This window comes from Theobroma cacao, chromosome 6 (genome assembly GCF_053813885.1).
Source record: "Theobroma cacao isolate CCN51 chromosome 6, ASM5381388v1, whole genome shotgun sequence".
NCBI lineage: Eukaryota > Viridiplantae > Streptophyta > Magnoliopsida > Malvales > Malvaceae > Theobroma > Theobroma cacao.
Genome location: NC_142644.1, coordinates 4,309,850 through 4,332,527, shown reverse-complemented (window position 1 = coordinate 4,332,527; position 22,678 = coordinate 4,309,850). Strand labels below are relative to the sequence as shown.

Below are 22,678 nucleotides of genomic sequence, written 5' to 3'. Positions count from 1 at the left end.
CAACACATTTCATTATAATACACATCTCGACTTATAAGTTTCTCAAAAACTTGGCTTGTGTCAAAAATCATACTCGGTGATACCTTGGCCGAGGCATTCAACCGGGTCTGCCAAGGTTATTAAATTAACAACTACTCATAAAAACATAATTTAGCCATCCCTTGGCGTTGGCAGAATTCATCCTCAAATGGTGGTTCAACGTGAAGTGAACTCTATCATACCTTAAGAGATATCCTCCGCGCCTCTCATACTAAGGTCAATATAACGGGGTTCACCGTGCCACTCTAATAGGCTGGTCCACGGAAACCCACCTACTGCAGTGGCTAATTAAATAACCCACCAATCAATAAAATTTTGACATCATAACGTGGCTAACATAATACTACCTAGCCTGTCAAAGGAAAACAACAGTTTATATATTTCACAACTCAAAAACCCAGCCACATATGTCATCACGTATCAGTTCATAAATCATCAATTCCAAACATTGATACGTAAACTTAAATATATAGGCAACATCAAAGGTTGGTCTCCACATACTCTCATTTTCAAAAACATTATTGAATTGTAAAATAATTCATAAACCTTATTCCTTAAATCGATTACTAGTCATAGAACATAAAATTCATTTAGGTTCAATATTCTTAAAATCATAAAATCGATTGTAAAAATACTTTAGATAGATAAGATGAACGGTGGTTACTCACTTTGACGAGAATTTACAACACTCTTAGTCTGGATCCTCGGGTGCAACACCTTTGCCCTTATCCGAGGGCTCACCACCTATACATAATGTGCAACAGGAAATTTAATATTGAAATATCCCATACTTTGATATGGTGATAAATAAAGTTGAGCGAATGCAAATTGAGGTCAATTAAAATGTTTAAAAGTGATAAGAGACGAAAGGAGTAGTTTAGGATAAAATATTTCGTAAGTGAGAAAATAACAATAAAATAATAATAATTTTATCAGAGAAGAATTTGTGAGATAAAAGGTAATTCAGAAGTCAAGTGAGGCATAATAAGGTATTTCAGGTACCAAGGAGACAAGATAAAATTTTTAAAATAAAATAATATTTTATTAATGAAATAATATTAAAATATTAATATTTAGCCTGATGTCGAAGTCAATCAAGAAGAAGGATCATATGGTTGATCCAAGTGGGGGAGAAGATGACAAGCCTGACTCTATAAAAATATTTATCATGACATACATGTGATGGATAGCATGTTTGCATGCTAGGAGAGTCCCGAAAAATTTACAAAAGTCGGTATTGTACCTAGAGATACAATAAAGTTGATTTAAGCCTCAAACTAGATCAAATGGAGAATTTACGATGAAATTAAGAATTTTAAAGTCTCAGAATGGTTTAATATGGTGATTCGGAGTTCGAGGATCAATTTGGAGTCAAACCGAAATTTTCGCTATCTAGGGGTAAAATGGTCATTTGCCACTTGGGGACAAAATGAGAATTTTAGAAAAGATTTTTTTGGCCCCATTTGACTTATTGGAGTATAATTTGACTTATTGGAATAAGATTTGAGGTTTAGAAGTGAAAAATTTTAATTTCGGTATAATTTGGAGTAAAAGGGTAAAATGGTAATTTTGTCACCCCAGGGGCAAAATTGTAATTTTCCACCACCAGGACATTTTTCCAGCACATGGTCTCCATTTATCCTCATTTTGACCATTAACTAATTGTGTGGTGGAGATAAAAAGGATTAAAATTTTTAAAGTTTTAAAAACGGGCCAATGACATGATGCCACGTGTCATGTCTTTATTAATTTATTATTTTTCTTTTTAAAAGGCACAAAATCAGCCCATCTTCCACCCCATGGCCGGCCAAACCAGCAAGAAGAGAGAGAAAATAAAAACAAAACCCTAGAGAGAGAAAATCAAAGAAAAAGTGTGAATTTTCAAGGAAATTAAGAGAAAAAGGTGAGATTTTTTCTATTAAGCTTGAGTTTTCTTATTCCCAAGCATTTCTCTTTATTTTCCATGATTAAATTACATGTTTTCATGATGAATTCAATTCTGAAAAAATGGGTTAGGAGAGAGAAACTTGTTAGATTAATTTGATTTTAAGTTATATTAGTGTTTTAAGTTAGTTTAGCATATTTAGAAATAAAACAACAAGAAAAGAACTTATTTTCTCCCACAATCATTAATGGCCGAATTTACCATGTGTTGAGTGAGGATAAATTTGATTTTCATTCTAGGAGAATTGGTTAAGAAATGATGAATTATGAGCCTAGAAAAATAATGGGAATTTTCGGAGCAAAAATACGATTTTTTACCCACTAGGGGTATTTTCGTAATTTGCTACTGAGACTGATAAATTGAATCTCATTCACAGTCATTGAGGTATTGTGGATATAATTGGATAATTGAAATTGAAATGGATGGAATTGGAGTCGAATTGGGGATTTTAGAAATTTACACCGTGTATAAGCGAGTTAGGTCGGACACCGCAATTAAGCGATTGTCTAGACATTTCAAATCCTATCTAGTGCATACACATGGATAAGAGCCTGAAATAATTTATGATAAATTGACACAATTTATTGAATTTTATGTCATGGATTATGGATAGGTGGTGAGTCAATTGTTTCGGGTAAGAGACTGCACTCGAGGGCGGAAGATAGGAGTATTTCTACTCCTAATACTGTGAGTGAACTTATTATCGTCTTAATTATCTAGAGTAGTTTTATACAACTATGTGATTTTATGAAAAATGGGTTTAAATGGTAAATTGCTATGTTTTAAGAGAAATTGTGATTTTATAAAATGATTTTATAAATTTTCTGAAAAATCGAATACTGGTTTTGAAAATATAGTAATTGGAGACTACCTGCTTGTGTTGTAAATTTATGGTTTTAAATTGAATGGCTTATGACAATATATGAGCATGAATGGCTAAACTGATTTTGGTGTCAGAATTATTTGTATTGTGTATTCAGCCTTGAGAGGCTAGAATTGAGATAAATTGCCATGTCATGCTAGAATGAATTTTATTAAATTGGTGGAGTATATATTAATTATTTACTGCAGAGGGGGTTCCGTGGACTAGCCTATTAGAGGGGCACGGTAAACTCCATTATATTATTACCTCGAACGGAGAGGCACGTAAAGTATCTCCTGGGGTAAGGCTTAGGGTTCACTTCACGCCAAACCACCACGTGAATGGGAACTCAGCCAACGCCAAGGAACGGCTGTATTTTTCTCAAACTAAAAATATATTTTAAGTGTATACAAAATTTTAACAGCCTTGGCGGACTCGGTTGGATGCCCTGCGCAAGGTATCACCGAGTATGAGTTTTGGCATGAGCCAAAGTTTTAAGAAATTCATAAGCCAAGTTGATTACTCGATTTATATGGATTGATTTTATTTGGTTGAAATGAACTGAAAGGTAATGAAATTACAATATGATGACTTATTTTAATTGTCTCCATTTACTCGGTTTTAGATACTTTAGATGGTATCTGTTTACTCATTGGGATTATAAAATCTCACCCCTTCTTCCTATACATTTTTCAAGCTCATGACAGTTTGTAGATAGTCGAGTAGGACGAGAACTAAGCTCGGAACTGCATTATAGAAAGTAAGAGTTCACAGTCTTACATCCTCTTGGTCAATTGGAGCCCACGTGTCATTGCAGATCAAAACTTATATTTTAGTTATCTGTATTTCTATTCATACAATTTTTACTTTACTTTCATGTGCAAAAAAATTATTTACGAATATTTCTATAAAAATTTATTTTATGAGAAAATAGAATATTTTATTGATTATTTTTGAATAGTACTAGTTGTTAACAATTTGCTTTCAAATGAACGTTTTAGATACTTATTTTGTTTTTAAATCATTAAATATATATTTTCTGCTTACCTATTACATTTTTAGCAAGTTTTGAGATTTTTGACAAAAAATTTCGAAAATGCCCCTATGAAGCAAAAAATAATATTTTATTGTTCTTATTTGAAAATGACTTATGATTTTTTTAAATGCGAGATTTAATAATTGTTGCTCACCGGGGAGATGCGGAAGTTGATGCTAAGCCTTGCGGGGTTTCGATCGGCATTCAGGGTGAAGAATGTCTGTCGAGGCCTCGTTGCGGTTGTCACGGGCTCGATAGGGAGTTCGGGGTCGTGAAAAATATACTTATGCTAAATCGTCACAAAACTATTCTATGTTCTATATGAATGCATGCAATGAAATGGGAGGTGTTCGGCCTATCGTGCACTATACACTATTTAATCGGTCTAAACATCCAATTCGATTTTAATTAATTTATTGCACTTCCAGTACTCTCCAAAATTCCACACACTTCAATAAAAATCTATTCTAAGTGCAATTACCAAAATATCCCTCATTATGGTGCAAATTGCTAACTAACGCGAGTAAAATTTTTCGGTACCCATTTTCGATTTTTGGTATTCCTAAGCAACAAATACATCTAAATGGCATGAAAAACAACCAAATTCATCATCAATCCTCACCCATAAAATTCAGCCAAGATAGGTTCTATAATGAGCATGTGGATTTCTTGCTTAATTTTCATACTAAATGTTACTAAACACCTAAAAACACTAAATTACTTTGAAATTCAACTAAATTCATCACCAACTTTCTCTCTCTAAATCTGGCCAGCATATTGCCCCTCATGAAAACTTTAATTTAATTCATGGAAAATGGAAAAGAATGCATGGGCAAGATGAATTTCAAGCTTAATATTAAAAATCTTACCTTTAGTCACCAATTTCTTGAAAATTCAACAAATTTTCCTTAGTTTTTCCTCCCTAGGGTTTTTCTTTTCTTTTCTTCTCTTTTCTGCAGGTGCTGGTCGGCCTGGAAAGGCTGAGTGGAAGAGTGTGGGCTGGTTTTTAAATGGCAATATAAAAATATTAAATTTTTGACACATGTCACCTTTTTATTGGTCCGCTTGTTTTAACTTAATTTTTAAGCCTTTTCTCACCACCACAAATGCTCTAATATTTATCCATAGCATAAAATAATAATAGGTAGAATTCTGGAGCTTGACAAATGTCATGGTGGTGTAAAATTAAAATTTTGCCACTAGGGTGGTAAAATTACCATTTTACCCCTATGCTCGAAAAAATATTGAAATTACAATATTTTTTTCACTTCTTAACCTCAATCAGACTCCAATACTCAAATCATACTCTAATAAGTCAAATGGGGTCAAAAAATCTTTTCTAAAAATTCTCATTTTGTCCTCAGGTGGAAAATGACCATTTTGCCCCTGGATAGTGAAAATTCCGGTTTGACTCCAAATTGATCCTCTGAAATACACCATACTTTGATATGGTGATAAATAAAGTTGATCAAATGCAAATTGAGATCAATTAAAATGTTTAGAAGTGATAAAAGACGAAAGGAGTAGTTTAGGATAAAATGTTTCGCAAGTGAGAAAATAATAATAAAATAATAATAATTTTATCGGAGGAGAATTTGTGAGATAAAAGGCGATTTGGAAGTCAAGTGAGGCATAATAAGGTATTTTTGGTACCAAGGAGACAAGATAAAATTTTTAGAATAAAATAATATTAAAATATTAATATTTAGCCGGATGTCGAAGTCAATCAAGAAGGAGGATCATATGGTTGATCCAAGTGGGGGAGAAGATGACAAGCCCGACTCTACAGAAATATTTGTGATGACATACATGTGGTGGATAGCATGTTTACATGCTAAGAGAGTCTTGAAAAATTTACAAAAGTCGGTATTGTACCTAGAGGTACAATAAAGTTGATTTAAGCCTCGAACTAGATCAAATAGAGAATTGACAATGAAATTAAGAATTTTAAAGTCCCAGAATGGGTTAATATGGTGATTCGGAGTTCGAGGATCAATTTGGAATCAAACTGGAATTTTCGCTATCTAGGGGCAAAATGGTCATTTGCCACCTGGGGACAAAATGGAAATTTTTAGAAAAGATTTTTGGCCCCATTTGACTTATTGGAGTAAGATTTCAGGTTTACAAGTGAAAAATTTTAATTTCGGTATAATTTGGAGTAAAAGGGTAAAATGGTAATTTTACCATTTGAAATCGAAAATTTAATTTTTTGAAAGGATTTTGATCAAATTTAATTATTTGGAGTGTGAAATGAGTATGAGGAGTGAAAATTATGCATTATGGAAAATTTTCAATTTTTGGGGTAAAAATGTAATTTTTGAAAAGTTTGGGGGCAAAAGTGTAATTTTGAAAAATTTGCTCCACCAAAACTTTGAAAAAATCTGGAAATTTCACTTAAGACTTGGATAAGTCAAAGGGAATGCATGGTGAAAAAAATAGGACAAGTGGATGGCTAGAAAAAAAATGAATTAATAAAATATTTAAAATATGAATAAAATAATATTCTTTCATTAAACAATAAAAAGGCGTAAAAAAAAATCAGCCCACCCATTCTTCTTCTTCAACATTCGGCCAAGCAAGAAACAAGAGAGAGAAAGGAGAAAACAAAACCCTAGAGAGAGAAAATCAAAGAAAAAGTGTGAATTTTCAAGGAAATTAAGTGAAAAAGGTGAGATTTTTTCTATTAAGCTTGAGTTTTCTTATTCCCAAGCATTTCTCTTTATTTTTCATGATTAAATTACATGTTTTCATGATGAATTCAATTCTGAAAAAATGGGTTAGGAGAGAGAAAGTTGTTGGATTTATTTGATTTTAATTTATGTTAGTGTTTTTAGTTAGTTTAGCATATTTAGAAACAAAACAACAAGAAAAGAATTTATTTTCTCCCCCAACCATTAATGGCTGAATTTACCATGTAGTGAGTGAGGATGAGTTTGATTTTATTCTAGGAGAATTGGTTAAGGAATAATGAATTATGAGCCTAGAAAAATAATGAGAATTTTCGGAGCAAAAATACGACTTTTTACCCACTAGGGGTATTTTCGTAATTTGCTGTTGGGACTGATAATTTGCATCACACTGAGGGACATTAAGTTAATTTGGGTGCAATTGAGGTATAGAAACTGAAAAGAATTAAATTGGAGTTTAAACGAACCCGTTAGGAATTTAATCGGGTGATAAGACGAATTAGGCCAATACCGGGTTTAGATAGTTACCAGTGCATTTTTGCATTCCATATCATGCATTGGTAGTCTAAATTAGTTTAATTTTGATTTAGTACCAACTTAGTGAAATTCTCGATTTTGTACTGTGTCAAGGTGGTGAGTCCTCCAATAAAGGCAAGAAAATTGCATCCGAGGACCAGTAGACAGAGTGCTTCGAAAGTCTGCATTCTAGACATTGTGAGTAAACTTATTATCGTCTTAAATATCTAGAGTAGTTTTATACAACTGTGTGATTTTATGAAAAATGGGTTTAAATGGTAAATTGTTATGTTTTAAGGGAAATTGTGATTTTATAAAATGATTTTATAAATTTTCTAGAAAATCGAATATTGGTTTTGTAAATAGAGTAATTGGAGACTGCTAGTTTGTGTTGCAAATTTATGGTTTTAAATTGAATGGCTTATGACTATAAATGAGCATGAATGGCTAAACTGATTTTGGTGTTATAATTATTTATATTGTGTATTCAGCCTTGAGAGGCTAGATTACGATAAATTGCCATGTCATGCTAGAATGAATTTTATTGAATTGGTAGAGTATATATTAATTATTTACTGCAGAGGGGGTTCCGTGGACCAGCCTATTAGAGGGACACGGTAAACTCCATTATATTATTACCTCGAACGGAGAGGCGCGTAGGGTATCTCCTGGGGTATAGCTTAGGGTTCACTTCACGCCAAACCACCACGTGAAGGGGAACTCAGCCAACGCCAAGGAACGGCTGTATTTTTCTCAAACAAAAATATATTTTAATTGTATACAAAATTTTAACAGCCTTGGCGGACTCGGTTAGATGCCCTGCGCAAGGTATCACCGAGTATGAGTTTTGGCACGAGCCAAAGTTTTAAGAAATTCATAAGCCAAGTTGATTACTCGATTTTTATGGATTGATTTTATTTGGTTGAAATGAGTTGAATGGTAATGAAATTACAGTATGATGATTTATTTTAATTGTCTCCATTTACTCGACTTTAGATAGTTTAGATGGTATCTGTTTACTCACTGGGATTTTATAATCTCACCACCCTCATTTCCTCACATTTCAGGCTCAGGGAATTCCGTAGTTAGCTGACTTGAACACGAACCTTCATTTGGACTCGAATCGGTAAAAGCTGTAGGTTTCCAGCTTCCGATGCATTTTGGATAGATATGGGCCCACGTGTCACTGTAAAAGAAATTTTATGCTTTGGTTATTTGCTTTATAGTATATATGAATATAATTATCTTTTACGCTATAAGAATTATGTACCGATAGTTTTATGAAAATTATTTTACAAGAAAATAGTTTATTTTATTGAATATTTTTATCATATTCAAATGGTCAAATTTTCACTTCAAATGAACGTTTTAGATACTTAATTTTTTTTTTCTCATTAAGTATATATTTTCGGCTTACCTACTACATTTTTAGCAAGTTTCGAGGTTTTTGACAAAAATGACGAAAATGCCCCTGTGAGCCAAAAAAAAATGTTATGTTATGATTTGGAAATGATTTGTAATCCTTTGTATTTTGATTATTTGATAACTATTGCTCACCGGGAAAGTGCGAAAGTTGATACGAGAGCCTTGCGAGGTTTCGATCGACATTCGGGATGAAGAATGTTTGTCGAGGCTTCGCGGCGGTTGTCACGGGCTCGATGGGGAGTTCCGGGTCGTGACATCCTCGTACTCCAAATCACCATATTAAACCATTCTGGTACTTTAATATCCTTAATTTCATCTCAAATTCTCTATTTGATCTAGTTCGAGGCTTAAATCAACTTTGTTGTACCTCTAGGTACAATACCTACTTTTGTAAATTTTTCGGGACTCTCCTAGTGTCACGACCCGAAACTCCCCATCAGGCCCGTGACAACCGCCGCGAGGCCTCGACAGACATTCTTCACCCCGAATGTCGATTGAAACCTCGCAAGGCTTAGCATCAACTTTTGCATCTCCCCGGTGAGCAACAGTTATTAAATCTCGCATTTCAAAAAAATCATAAGTCATTTTAAATAAGAACAATAAAATATTATTTTTTGGCTCACAGGGGTATTTTCGTAATTTTTCGTCAAAAATCTCAAAACTTGCTAAAAATGTAGTAGGTAAGCAGAAAATATATATTTAATGATTTAAAAACAATTAAGTATCTAAAACGTTCATTTGAAAGCAAATTGTTGACAACTAATACTATTCAAAAATAATAAATAAAATATTCTATTTTCTCATAAAATAAATTTTTATAGAAATATTCGTAAATAATTTTTCGCACATGAAAGTAAAGTAAAAATTGTATGAATAGAAATACAGACAACCAAAATATAAGTTTTGATCTGCAATGACACGTGGGCTCCAATTGACCAAGAAGATGTAAGACTGTGAACTCTTACTTTCTATAATGCAGTTCCGAGCTTAGTTCTCGTCCTACTCGACTATCTACAAACTGTCCTGAGCCTGAAAAATGTATAGGAAGAAGGGGTGAGATTTTATAATCCCAGTGAGTAAACAGATACCATCTAAAGTATCTAAAGCCGAGTAAATGGAGACAATTAAAATAAGTCATCATACTGTAATTTCATTACCTTTCAGTTCATTTCAATGAAATAAAATCAATCCATATAAATCGAGCAATCAACTTGGCTTATGAATTTCTTAAAACTTTGGCTCGTGCCAAAACTCATACTCAGTGATACCTTGCGCAGGGCATCCAACCGAGTCCGCCAAGGCTGTTAAAATTTTATATACACTTAAAATATATTTTTAGTTTGAGAAAAATACAGCCGTTCCTTGGCGTTGGCTGAGTTCCCCTTCACGTGGTGGTTTGGCGTGAAGTGAACCCTAAGCTTTACCCCAGGAGATACCCTACGCGCCTCTCCGTTCGAAGTAATAATATAATGGAGTTTACCGTGCCTCTCTAATAGGCTGGTCCACGGAACCCCCTCTGCAGTAAATAATTAATATATAATCCACCAATCAATAAAATTCATTCTAACATGACATGGCAGTTTATTGCAACCTAGCCTCTCAAGGCTGAATACATAGTATAAATAATTCTAACACCAAAATCAGTTTAGCCATTCATGCTCATTTATTATCATAAGCCATTCAATTCAAAACCATAAATTTGCAACACAAACTAGCAGTCTCCAATTACTCTATTTTCAAAACCAATATTCGATTTTCCAGAAAATTTATAAAATCATTTTATAAAATTACAATTTTTCTTAAAACATAGCAATTTACCATTTAAACCCATTTTCCATAAAATCACACAGTTGTATAAAACTACTCTAGATAATTAAGACGATAATAAGTTTACTCACAGTATTAGGAGTAGAAATACTCCTATCTTCCGCCCTCGGGTGCAGTCTCTTACCCGAAACAATTGACTCACCACCTATCCATAATCCATGATACAAAATTCAATAAATTGTGTCAATTTATCATAAATTATTTCAGGCTCTTATCCATGCGTATGCACTAGATAGGATTTGAAATGTCTAGACAATCGCTTAATTGCGGTGTCCGACATAACTCGCCTATACACGGTGTAAATTCCTAAAATCCTCAATTCGACTCCAATTCCATCCATTTCAATTTCAATTATCCAATTATATCCACAATACCTCAATGACTGTGAATTTGGTCCAATTTATCAGTCCGAACTATAAATTACGCTTTTACCCCTAGTGGGTAAAAATTTCAATTTATTGTATCGAAAATTCCCATTTAATTTCCAACCTCATAATTCATCATTTTTCCACCCAATTCTCTTAAAATAAAGTCAACCTCATCCTCACATACCATTGGCTAGATTCGGCCTAGAGAAATTCATGGAGAAGATAAATATTTTTCTTGTTGTTTTGCTCAAAAACATGCTAAACTAACACTAAACACTAACATAGCTCAAAATCAAATTAATCTAATAACTTTCTCTCTCCTAACCCATTTTTCAGAATTCAAATCATCCTCAAATCACATGATTCAACCATGAAAAATGATGAAAAATGCATGGGAAAGGTAAAGCACAAGACAAATTTAAGAAATGTTACATTTTTTCACTTGATTTTTGAATTTCCACTTATTTTCCCTTTAAATTTCTTGGCTAGGGTTTTATTTTCTCCTTTCTCTCTCTTATTTCTTGCTTGGCCGAATGTTGAAGAAGAAGAATGGGTTATGGGCTGATTTTTTTATGCCTTTTTTTATTGTTTAATGAAATAATATTATTTTATTCATATTTTAAATATTTTATTAATTCATTTTTTTTTTTAGCCATCCATTTGTCCTAATTTTTCCACCATGCATTCCCTTTGACTTATCCAAGTCTTAAGTGAAATTTCCAGATTTTTCCAAAGTTTTGGTGGAGCAAATTCTTCAAAATTACACTTTTGCCCCCGAACATTTCAAAAATTACATTTTTGCCCCAAAAATTGAAAATTTGCCATAATGCATAATTTGCACTCCTCATACTCATTTCACACTCCAAATAATTAAATTTGATCAAAATCCTTTCAAAAATTAAATTTTCGATTTCGAATGGTAAAATTACCATTTTACCCTTTTACTCCAAATTATACCGAAATTAAAATTTTTCACTTCTAGACCTCAAATCTTACTCCAATAAGTCAAATGGGGCCAAAAATCTTTTCTAAAAATTTTCATTTTGTCCCCAGGTGGCAAATGACCATTTTGCCCCTAGATAGCGAAAATTCCAATTTGACTCCAAATTGATCCTCGAACTCCGAATCACCATATTAACCCATTCTGGGACTTTAAAATTCTTAATTTCATTGTAAATTCTCTATTTGATCTAGTTCGAGGCTTAAATCAACTTTATTGTACCTCTAGGTACAATACCGATTTTTGTAAATTTTTCAAGACTCTCTTAGCATGTAAACATGCTATCCACCACATGTATGTCATCACAAATATTTCTGTAGAGTCGGGCTTGTCATCTTCTCCCCCACTTGGATCCACCATATGATCCTTCTTCTTGACTGATTTCGACATCCGGTTAAATATTAATATTTTAAAAATTTTATCTTGTCTCCTTGGTACTTGAAATACCTTATTATGCCTCACTTGATTTCTGAATTACCTTTTATCTCACAAATTCTCCTCTGATAAAATTATTATTATTTTCTCACTTGCGAAATATTTTATCCTAAACTACTCCTTTCGTCTTTTATCACTTTTAAACATTTTAATTGACCTCAATTTGCATTCGATCAACTTTATTTATCACTATATCAAAGTATGGGGTATTTCACCTAGCATGCAATCATGCTATCATCACATGTATGTCATGACAAGTATTTTATAAGGTTGGGCTTTATATATACTATAATTGTGTTGTTTATCCATGATTTTACATTAAATGGCTTATGATAAATGTGGGTATGACTCGTTATTTTTATGATTTAAAGAATATGTGAACTGTTTTGATTTGCCTTGAATGTGTTAAGTGAGCCATGTCATACTATTATAATTTTATTGGTTGGTGGATTATAAAGTGGGCACTGCAGTGATGGGGGTTCCGTGGGCCAGCCTAAATAGATGGGCACGGTTCCCAATTATTGAGCTTACCTCGATTGGAGAGACGCGTATGATAACTCCCGATGTAGGATTTGCATACACTTCACGCTAGCCACCACGTGAAACTAGGACTCAGCCAACGCCGAGGAACGGTTGTGTTGTCAGAGGTGAAATGTGTTTGTGTGTGTGACAATAAACAGCCATGGCGGTCTCGGTAAGATGCCTTCGCGGGGTATCTCCAAGAATGGATTTTTGGCAAGGGCCAAGTTTTTGAAAAGTACATAAGCCATGTTGAGTAATTGGATGAAATCCAATTATTTATATGGGCTGGGATGAATTATTTTAATTGTCTCCTATTACTCGGCTTTAGATTATTTTGATAATATCTGTCTACTCACTGGGATTTTATAATCTCACCCCTTCTTCCTATACTTTTTTTAGGCTCAGAATAGGTAGTAGACTGTCAATTGCATCAAGAAGTAAATTTCGGAGTTGCATCCTAGAAAGCAAGGTTATAGACTTAGACCTTCTCAGTTATTTGGGAGCCCACGTATCATTGTAATTTAAATTGCATACTCCAGTTTTCTATATTATAGTATGTATAAATTTATTTTGTTTTTATGTGCAAAAAATTAATTTTTGATGTTTCAAAAAAAATATATATATATATATATATATTGTTTTACATTAAAATAGATTATTTTAATTAATATTTTTATTTTATTTTATTATAAAAAAAAGAAAAAGAGAGAGGAATGGAAAAACTGGTACAAAAGCTTTACGAGGTCTCGAAAGGCATTCGGGGGAAGAATGTCTGTCGAGGCTTCGCGGCAGTTGTCATGGGCTCGATGGGAGTTTCGGGTCGTGACATACTGAACCTTCTTATGCTAGATATCATAGTTTTTGCCAACAAGTTTGACACCTTTGGTCAAATTAGCAATAATTTGTTTTGAAGCCATATCACTACATCATTGTATAAGATTTAATTAGGCATATATGTAATTTTCTAATCAATTAAAATTAGACATATTTAATTTTTACCTATATTACTAGTTCAAAAATTTCGCATGCATGCTAGTAATCATCACCAATAATATAAGCATCAATTAAAATGTTTAATCTAATTTAACATTAGATTATGGGAACAACTCCCACTATCCCTAAGCATGGGAACAACTTTCACTTACCACATAAAATAATGAGTTCTACTAAAGAACCCTATTGATATTTATAAGTGTCCATATCCAAAATAATATTATACGTAAAGTATGTGCGAAATTATATCCCTTTACATGGCCTCAATAAATAATTAATACAAACCTAAAATAAATTACATCATAAGGAATCTACTACATCAATCTATAAAAATAAGGATGACGCACTTACTTCTACGTATTTATTATTTTGGATGATCAAAATCTTCCATATAAATGTTATGCACACAAAAATAGCACTAAGTATATCATAATTTTCATATGCTTCCAAGAAATACTGCAATAATCTTTTCAACAAAGCATCGTACTTCGGCAGTAATTTCCAAGAAAGGTTGGAGGAGTCACAAATGGTCTCTCTTAAAACCCAATCTCTTTTAACAAAATTACATAGACATATAATCACCATACTATCTTTTCGCATACAATTTTACTTAACAAATAAGTAAAATAATTACATCATACATTTTATAAATTTTACCTAACAAATAAGTAAAATATTACAATCAGACAAAATATACTCATACGACATATAGCATTTTACAACATATGTAAAATAATTGATTTAACAAACATTTGATAAATTCACTCAAACCATATATATGTTTTAGAAGAAAAATAATTTCTAATATACAACATATAAGTAAAAAAAATATGGTTAATTAACATATTAATTAACTCTATTTATAATGCATGTGAATTTAATAAAATATTAACATACCAAAAACATAAATAATATTTTGAATTTTTTTGTCAAATTGTAATTACCAAAAAATTTTAAGGTCATTTTATAAAAATAGAAACTTTTGAGACAAAAATGTAATTTTGAAAAAATATATCCATAGGCGCCATGTGGTTGCCATATCAAGCCCGTTATGGCTATGTCCAAACCCTTTTGGTCGTTACTATCTATCGTACTCTCATTTTAAAGATGCTTTCTTGGTGTAGTGATTGAAGGGTATTTTTAAAAGTCTCAACGACTTTGTTAGTGCATGTTCAAATCCTGCTAGTTGCATTTTCTTTCTCCAATTTTTTTTTTTTGTTTTGTTGCCATCCATAGGGTGCCACGTTGCCTTAGACCAATGCACCTATTTGCATTGGATTAAAGCCTACTCCTTCCCCATATCAATTTCAGCAAAACAAATTTGTAATATTATTTTTTATGATATATATATATATAAATACATATAATATATCGTTAGAAGGTTAAAAAAATAGAACATAACTATTACAGCTTTATACATAATAGATCATATACTAATAATTTAAATTAAACAAAAGCATGACCAAAACATGCTTTCAAAATATACACAAATTAAAAAGATGAAAGCAAGCTAAAACCTACTCTGATACCATTGTTGGGAGCTGGGCCTCCTTTTTCAAATGACTATTCCACTCCCTTTCTAATCGAAGAAGCTTGCCTTACGAATCCTCCTTCGTGCACACAATGAATCCTCCTCAATGCTCACAACGATCTCTTCACTTTCATTGTTATGGAGTAGCTACTAGAGTCTTCCACAAGAAATTACACGTTCCAAAACTCTTTAACCTTAATGATGCCTCAAGATTGAAGAGAAAAAAAAGGGAAAAGAGTCTTTGATTTTTTCTGACTTACAGAACAACTCACATTCACTGTTGGTTGAATGAAAAAATCATTATGTCTGTTCACTATTTATAGATGTGTTCAAGATATAAAGATAGGATTTTTTTTAAAATTTAAACAAATTAAATTTAAATATAATGGATTATTACGTAGATAATTCTTATTTAATTTAAACAAATTAAATTTATATTTATATTTAAACAAATTATTTTTAAATTTATATCTTATCCCAAATGTTTTTCAATTATTCAATTAAGAAATATCATAACAATATTCAACAAGAATTAATTAATATTTTTTACTTATTCACAAATAATTAACAAAGTTGCATGTCACGTGGACGCATTACATTTAAATGCAACATGAATTAATTATGTCACGACCCGAAACTCTCATCGGGCCCATGACAATCACCATGACGTCCCGATAGGCACTCATTACTCCGATTGCCGATCGAAATACCGCAAGACTTAGCATCAGCTTCCTCATCTCCCCGGTGAGCGATAGTTATTAAATCTTGCATTTCAAGAAATCATAAGTTGTTTTCAAATCAAAATAATAAAATATTATTTTTTGGCTCACAAGGGCATTTTCATCATTTTTCTTCAATAATACCGAAACTCGCCAAAAACATGGTGTAAAAGCTAAATATGTTCATACATATTTTAAATCAGATAACTAAAGTATAAATTTTTTTTACAATGACACGTGGGCCCTAAACTAACCAATAAGATGCGAGTCTGTGAACCTATAGTTTTGACAATGCAAGGCTAACTGAAGTCCTTGATGCAATCGGCTATCTACCGGCTATCCCAAACCTGAAATGTGGGGAATTGAGGGTGGTGAGATTATAAAATCCCAGTGAGTAAACAGACACCATCTAAACTATCTAAAGACGAGTAAATTAAGACAATTAAAAAATAATTAATTTCAGCAAATTTTTCACATCACGAATATTCATTTCAACCAAATAATCAATATGGCTTGTGAATTACTCAAAACTTGGCTCATGCCAAATCCTGTACTCGGTGACACCTGGACCAGGGGTATCCAACCGAGCTAGCCAAGGCTGTTAAAAATTCATATTTCGCATAAATCATATTTTTATTTTGAAACATAGTCGTTCTTTGACGTTGGTTGAGTCTCACTCTCACGCGGTGGTCCACGTGAAGTGCACTAAAAAAGCCCACCTCAAGAGATACCCTACGCTCCTCTACGATCGAGGTGAGAATATAAAGGAGTTTACTGTGCCCCTATAATAGGCTGGCCCACGGAACCCCCCACTACTGCAGTCGCTAATCTTTTATCTACCACCTGATTTATAAAATCTTTTTCTGCATGACATGACAATTTATCGCAACCTAGCCTCTTAAGGCTAAATACACAGTACAAATAATTCTAACACCAAAATCAATTTAGCCATTCATGCTCATTTATTGTCATAAGCCATTCAATTTAAAACCATACATTTACAACACAAGCAAGCAGTCTCCAATTACTCTATTTTCAAAACCAGTATTCGATTTTTCAGAAAATTTATAAAATCACAATTTCTCTTAAAACATAGCAATTTACCATTTAAACCCATTTTTCATAAAATCACACAATTGTATAAAACTACTCTAGATAATTAAGACGATAATAAGTTTACTCACATTTTTTGAAAACTAAATTCAGGTACTCCAACTATTACTCCTCGAGTGTGATTTCTTTGCCCTTGCCAGAGGATTCGCCACCTTGACAAATTGTACAATTAAGAGGTTTACTGCTTTGGTACTAAATCAAAATAAACTAATTTATACTACTAATGCATGATATGAAGTGCAAAATGTCTAAATTTTGCCTAAACGAGATGTTAGCCTATTTCGGTCTTTTACCCGATAAATCGATATACGCGTCCGTTTAAACTCCAAATTAATTTTTTTCAATTTCTATACCTCAATTGCACCCAAATTGACTTAATGTTCCTCAGTGTGGTGCAAATTATCAGTCTCGATAGCAAATTATGAAAATACCCCTAGTGGGTAAAAATTCCCATTATTTTTCTAGGCTCATAATTCATCATTATTCATCATAATTCCTCAAATAAACATCAAGATCAGCAGCCAATATTCCCCTAGAAAATTTGGCATAATGGGTTTCAATGGGAGAAAATTATTTCTCTAGCTTATTTTTGCTATATTTCAATATAACCTAACTAAAATCACTTAATTCAATTAAAATCAACCAAAACTCAAGTTCAAAACTCATCCATGGAGGTTTGGCCAGCATGGGTGTCCATACCCACTTTCTAATTTTGCATGGAAATGAGAAAAAAATGCATGGGTAGTGAAATTCACAAGGAAAATCAACGAAATTTACCTTTTTAATGCTTGATTTCTTGATTTCTCTTAATTTTCCCCAAATTTTTTCAGCTAGGGTTCTTATTTCTTTTCCCCCTTTTTCTCTCCTGGTTTGGACAGCTAAAGAAGATGAGAATTCTAGAATTTTGACATTTTTAAAGGCTAAAATAATATAATATTATTTTATTCATTTTTTTTGTTTTATTAATTCCTTAAATTCTAGCCATCCATTTATTTTCAAATTTTCACCATACACTTGTCCCACATATCCATAGCTTAGATAAAATTCTCAGACTTATCCAATGTCACGACCCGGAACTCCCCATCGAGCCCGTGACAACCGTCGCGAGGCCTCGACAGACATTCTTCACCCCGAATGCCGATCGAAACCCCGCAAGGCTTAGCATCAACTTCCGCATCTCCCCGGTGAGCAACAATTATTAAATCTTGCATTTAAAAAAATCATAAGTCATTTTCAAATAAAAACAATAAAATATTATTTTTTTTGGCTCATAGGGGTATTTTCGTAATTTTTCGTCAAAAATCTCAAAACTTGCTAAAAGTGTAGTAGGTAAGCAGAAAATATATATTTAATGATTTAAAAACAAAATAAGTATCTAAAACGTTCATTTGAAAGCAAATTGTTAACAACTAGTACTATTAAAAAATAATCAATAAAATATTCTATTTTCTCATAAAATAAATTTTTATAGAAATATTCGTAAATAATTTTTCGCACATGAAAGTAAAGTAAAAATTGTATGAATAGAAATACAGATAACCAAAATATAAGTTTTGATCTGCAATGACACGTGGGCTCCAATTAACCAAGAGGATGTAAGACTGTGAACTCTTACTTTCTATAATGCAGTTCCGAGCTTAGTTCTCGTCCTACTCGACTATTTACAAACTGTCCTAAGCCTGAAAAATGTATAAGAAGAAGGGGTGAGATTTTATAATCCCAGTGAGTAAACAGATACCATCTAAAGTATCTAAAGCCAAGTAAATGGAGACAATTAAAATAAGTCATCATACTGTAATTTCATTACCTTTCAGTTCATTTCAACCAAATAAAATCAATCCATATAAATCGAGTAATCAACTTGGCTTATGAATTTCTTAAAACTTTGGCTCGTGCCAAAACTCATACTCGGTGATTCCTTGCGCAGGGCATCTAACCGAGTCCGCCAAGGCTGTTAAAATTTCGTATACACTTAAAATATATTTTTAGTTTGAGAAAAATACAGCTGTTCCTTGGCGTTGGCTGAGTTCCCCTTCACGTGGTGGTTTGGCGTGAAGTGAACCCTAAGCTTTACCCCAGGAGATACCCTACGCGCCTCTCCGTTCGAGGTAATAATATAATGGAGTTTATCGTGCCCCTCTAATAGGCTCATCCACGAAACCCCCTCTGCAGTAAATAATTAATATATACTCCACCAATTTAATAAAATTCATTCTAGCATGACATGGCAATTTATCGCAATCTAGCCTCTCAAGGCTGAATACACAGTATAAATAATTTTAACACCAAAATCAGTTTAGCCATTCATGCTCATTTATTATCATAAGCCATTCAATTCAAAACCATAAATTTGAAACACAAACTAGCAATCTCCAATTACTCTATTTTCAAAACCAATATTCGATTTTTCAGAAAATTTATAAAATTACAATTTCTCCTAAAACATAGCAATTTACCATTTAAACCCATTTTTCATAAAATCACACAATTGTATAAAACTACTCTAGATAATTAAGACGATAATAAGTTTACTCACAGTATTAGGAGTAGAAATACTCCTATCTTTCGCCCTCGGGTGCAGTCTCTTATCCGAAACAATTGACTCACTACCTATCCATAATCTATGACACAAAATTCAATAAATTGTGTCAATTTATCATAAATTATTTCAGGCTCTTATCCATGCGTATGCACTAGATAGGATTTGAAATGTTTAGACAATTGCTTAATTGCGGTGTCCGACCTAACTCGCCTATACACGGTGTGAAGTCTTAAAATCCCCAATTCGACTCCAATTTCATCCATTTCAATTTTAATTATCCAATTATATCCACAATACCTCAATGACTGTGAATTTGGTCCAATTTATCAGTCCGAACTATAAATTACGCTTTTACCCCTAGTGGGTAAAAATTTCAATTTATTGCACCGAAAATTCCCATTTAATTTCCAACTTCATAATTCATCATTTTTCCACCCAATTCTCTTAAAATAAAGTCAACCTCATCCTCACATACCATTGGCTAGATTCGGCCTAGAGAAATTCATGGAGAAGATAAATATTTTTCTTGTTGTTTTACTCATAAACTTGCTAAACTAACACTAAACACTAACATAGCTCAAAATCAAATTTATCTAACAACTTTCTCTCTCTAAACCCATATGACCAGAATTGAAATCATCCTCAAATCACATGATTCAACCATGAAAAATGATGGGAAATGCATGGGAAAGGTAAAGCACAAGACAAATTTAAGAAATGTTACCTTTTTTCACTTGATTTTTGAATTTCCACTTATTTTCTCTTTAAATTTCTTGGCTAGGGTTTTATTTTCTCCTTTCTCTCTCTTGTTTCTTGCTTGGCCGAATGTTGAAGAAGAAGAATGGGTTATGGGCTGATTTTTTTATGCCTTTTTATTGTTTAATGAAATAATATTATTTTATTCATATTTTAAATATTTTATTAATTCATTTTTTTTTTAGCCATCCACTTGTCATACTTTTTCCACCATGCATTCCCTTTGACTTATCCAAGTCTTAAGTGAAATTTCCAGATTTTTCCAAAGTTTTGGTGGAGTAAATTTTTCAAAATTACACTTTTGCCCCCAAACTTTTCAAAAATTATATTTTTGCCCCAAAAATTGAAAATTTGCCATAATGAATAATTTTCACTCCTCATACTCATTTTACACTCCAAATAATTAAATTTGATCAAAATCCTTTCAAAAATTAAATTTTTGATTTCGGATGGCAAAATTACCATTTTACCCTTTTACTCCAAATTATATTGAAATTAAAACTTTTCACTTCTAAACTTCAAATCTTACTCCAATAAGTCAAATGGGGCCAAAAATCTTTTCTAAAAATTTCCATTTTATCCCCAGGTGGCAAATGACAATTTTGCCCCCTAGATAGCGAAAATTCCGATTTGACTCCAAATTGACCTTCAAACTCCGAATCACCATATTAAACCATTCTGGGACTTTAAAATTCTTAATTTCATCGTGAATTCTCTATTTGATCTAGTTCGAGGCTTAAATCAACTTTGTTGTACGTTTAGGTACAATATTGATTTTTGTAAATTTTTCGGGACTCTCTTAGCATGCAAACATGCTATCCATCACATGTATGTCATGACAAATATTTTTGTATAAAGTCGGGCTTGTCATCTTCTCCCCCACTTGGATTAACCATATGATCCTTCTTCTTGACTGATTTCGATATCCGGCTAAATATTAATATTTTAATATTATTTCATTAATAAAATATTATTTTATTCTAAAAATTTTATCCTGTCTCCTTGGTACCCGAAATACCTTATTATGCCTCACTTTCGAAATATTTTATCTTAAACTACTCCTTTCGTCTTTTATCACTTTTAAATATTTTAATTGACCTCAATTTGCATTCAATCAACTTTATTTATCACCATATCAAAGTATGGGGTATTTCATCCAAAGTCTTGGTGGAGTAATTTTTGAAATTTACACTTTTGCCCTTGTAAAAGTCAAAAATTACAATTTTACCCCAAAAACTGAAAAATTGCCCATAGACATATTTTTCATCCCTTATACTCATACCATTCTCCAATTTGTCAAATTTGATCTAAATTCTCTCACAATCTCAAATTTTGTCCGTGGGTGGAAAAATTACGATTTTTGCCCCTACACTCCAAAAATCACCGAAATTAAACTTTTTCACTACCAAACCCTCAAATTATACTCCAATACTCAAATCATACTCCAATAAGTTAAATGGGGCCAAAAAACATCTTTTCTCAAAATTCTCATTTTGTCCCCAAGTGGCAAATGATCATTTTGCCCCTAGATAGTGAAAATTTCAGTTTAACTCCAAATTGATCCTCGAACTCCGAATTACCATTTTGAGTCATCTCAGAACTGTGAAACTCTTAATTTCACCTCAAAATTTCTATTTGAACTAGTTCGAGGCTTAATCGACTTAATGGTACCATTAGGGGCAATATCATCTTTTAACGAATCCTCGAACTTCCTAAACATGAAAACTTTCTATTGAGCATGTAAATGACATCGTAATTATTTTATAGAACAGGGTTTGACAAATTAAATGCCTTAGCATCTTCAAAATATTTAAATGCCTTCGCATCTTTGGAAATATTAGGTGCCCTAACACCTCAGGATATTATAGGTACCATAGTACCTTTGGAATTTGGACCATAGATCTTAGCACAAACAAACCCTTGCCTTATTATTAGATGCCTTAACATCTTTAGAATATTTAGATGCCTTAGCATCTTTGGAAACATTAAGTACCTTAGCACATTTGGATATTGTAAGTACCATTATACCTTTGGATTTGGTTAGGTGTGGTAACACCTTTTGATTCTGATGTGGATAATTGGTTTGAAGCATGATCATATGTGAATTATTTCGCTCATATATTATATTACTTATATGCTTATTTTAAAATACACTTATTATTATGGTTGAGGCATTTGGCATAATGTATGTTGGAACATTTGGTTGAGAATTTCTTGGGTTTAAATCCTTGGTAAGAATATATTACCAAATATAGAACTATTGATGCTTGGAACCTTAGAAGTGTTAAATTTGGAAAGGAATTTGATTGCAAGGAATTAGAGGTTAAATTGAGACGTTTTAAGGCCAAATTCTAGAAGAGTT

General features: G+C 32.5%; 1 long non-coding RNA gene across 1 annotated transcript; it reads left to right on the top strand.

Moving 5' to 3' along the window:
• The first annotated feature begins 6,431 nt into the window (after positions 1-6,431).
• Positions 6,432-8,348, top strand: LOC148761999 (uncharacterized). Its single transcript, XR_016026896.1, has 3 exons — positions 6,432-6,550; positions 7,200-7,283; positions 8,153-8,348. It is a non-coding gene; the product is annotated as an uncharacterized LOC148761999 (long non-coding RNA).
• The last annotated feature ends 14,330 nt before the right edge of the window (positions 8,349-22,678 follow it).